Source organism: Coregonus lavaretus (assembly GCF_964263955.1).
Source record: "Coregonus lavaretus genome assembly, chromosome: 9".
Classification (NCBI taxonomy): Eukaryota; Metazoa; Chordata; class Actinopteri; order Salmoniformes; family Salmonidae; genus Coregonus; species Coregonus lavaretus.
This window is the reverse complement of record NC_139996.1, coordinates 28790296-28792979: the sequence shown is the minus strand read 5'-3', so window position 1 is coordinate 28792979 and position 2684 is coordinate 28790296.

The following is a 2684-nucleotide window of genomic DNA, read 5'->3' as shown; positions in this document are numbered from 1 at the left end:
AAAATCTCACGATACATGGCGCCATTCATTCTTTCCTTTACACGGATCAGTCGTCCTGGTCCCTTTGTAGAAAAACAGCCCCAAAGCATGATGTTTCCACCCCCATGCTTCACAGTAGGTATGGTGTTCTTTGGATACAACTCAGCATTCTTTGTCCTCCAAACACGACGAGTTGAGTTTTTACCAAAAAGTTATATTTTGGTAACATCTGACCATATGACATTCTCCCAATCCTCTTCTGGATCATCCAAATGCACTCTAGCAAACTTCAGACGGGCCTGGACATGTACTGGCTTAAGCAGGGGGACACGTCTGGCACTGCAGGATTTGAGTCCCTGGCGGCGTAATGTGTTACTGATGGTAGGCTTTGTTACTTTGGTCCCACCTCTCTGCAGGTCATTCACTAGGTCCCCCCGTGTGGCTCTGGGATTTTTGCTCACCGTTCTTGTGATCATTTTGACCCCACGGGGTGAGATCTTGCGTGGAGCCCCAGATCGAGGGAGATTATCAGTGGTCTTGTATGTCTTCCATTTCCTAATAATTGCTCCCACAGTTGATTTCTTCAAACCAAGCTGCTTACCTATTGCAGATTCAGTCTTCCCAGCCTGGTGCAGGTCTACAATTTTGTTTCTGGTGTCCTTTGACAGCTCTTTGGTCTTGGCCATAGTGGAGTTTGGACTGTGACTGTTTGAGGTTGTGGACAGGTGTCTTTTATACTGATAACAAGTTCAAACAGGTGCCATTAATACAGGTAACGAGTGGAGGACAGAGGAGCCTCTTAAAGAAGAAGTTACAGGTCTGTGAGAGCCAGAATTCTTGCTTGTTTGTAGGTGACCAAATACTTATTTTCCACCATAAATTGCAAATAAATTCATTAAAAATCCTACAATGTGATTTTCTGGATTTTTTTTCCTCAATTTGTCTGTCATAGTTGACGTGTTCCTATGTTGAAAATTACAGGCCTCTCTCATATTTTTAAGTGGGAGAACTTGCACAATTGGTGGCTGACTAAATACTTTTTTCCCCCACTGTAGTTGACCAAGCTACCAATTACTTTACACTGGAAGAAGTAAAGCTACACTAAAGCTATCCATAAGAAAACTTTTTGATAAATTGTCAAGCTGAAATGTCATAGACTACAAATTGCAAGAACAGATCACTCTGGAGTCAGATGTTAACATAATGTGTAATTTAGCCTATTAAATGCAAATAAATATGTTTTAAGTAAGAATTAGGAAGATCTGATGCCGAAAAAGAAAGGAAAATCTTGCCTACTTCACCCATATTTTATTTTAGCAAATAAAGTAGTTTGTAGTTCCAGTAGCTACCTACACTTCTACATGGCAAAAAGGTAATTAACTACTTAAAACGGTACTAAGATTTGAATTTAGTTCAACTACCACCAAGCTACTGCCAAATGTAGTTAAACAACATGTAGTTCACTACTCCCCAACACTGGTAATCAACACAGGCTTGATCTTTGTTCAACCATTTACTCTGTTTACCAAACCCAGCCTGACTGAACTGGGTCACATATCATGTGGCTCCTGAGTGGCGCAGTGGTCTAAGGCACTGCATCTCAGTGCTAGAGGTGTCACTACAGACCCTGGTTCGATTCCAGGCTGTATCGCAATTCGGCCGTGATTGGGAGACCCATATGGTGGCGCACAATTGGCCCAGCGTTGTCCGGGGTAGGTAATTTGTTCTTAACTGGCTAATCAGTAATTACAGCTTTCATTTTCCTCATACTTTGCAAGTACAAATGCAGGGTGGCAGATAGCCTAGCTGTTAAGAATGTTGGGCCAGTAACCGAAAGTTCGATGGTTCGAATCCTATGGGTGAAGTAGGCAAGATTTTCCTTTCTTTTTCGGCATCAGACCTTCCTAATTCTTACTTAAAACATATTTATTTGTGTTTAATAGGCTAAATTACACATTATGCTAACATCTGACTCCAGAGTGATCTGTTCTTGCAATTTGTAGTCTATGACATTTCAGCTTGACAATTTATCACAAATCTGTCAATGTGCCCTTGAGTAAAGCACTTAACCCTAATTTCTCTGCTAAATGACAATAAAGAATGTGTACAGTCCTGCTGACAGTGAATTGTTATGAATAATACCTCCACAGCGACGTGAGAGACTGATCAACAACTACAGGAAGTATTTGGTTGCAGTCATTGCAGCTAAAGGTGGCACAACCAGTTATTGAGCGTAAGGGAGCAATTACTTTTCACGACATTTGGTTGTACATTGGTTGTATTAGTCCGGGTTTTAAAAGAGGGAGAGATTGAACATGAAACTAGATTGTCTCCACATTAATTTCATAAATACAGGCCATTTATTCTAAAGCCTACCCACATGTTAATAATTGGAGAACTAATCGTAGCCAACCAACCGCTGCCCATGGAGTGGTTCTGATAAGATCAAAGTATATTGGTTATCCAACATTTGGTTGTTTATTGGTTGCATATTGGTTGTATGAGTCATGGATTTAAGAAGAAATTGGAAATTAAACTTGGTCTCTACATCAATATCATAATTACAGGGAATCTATTCTAAAACTCCCCCACAGATGTTAATGATTAATGATTGGAGAACAAATCTCAGCTAACCAACCACTGCCCACGGGGTGGTTCTGACAAGCTATTTGTATAACATTTTTACATTTGGTTGTTTATTGGTT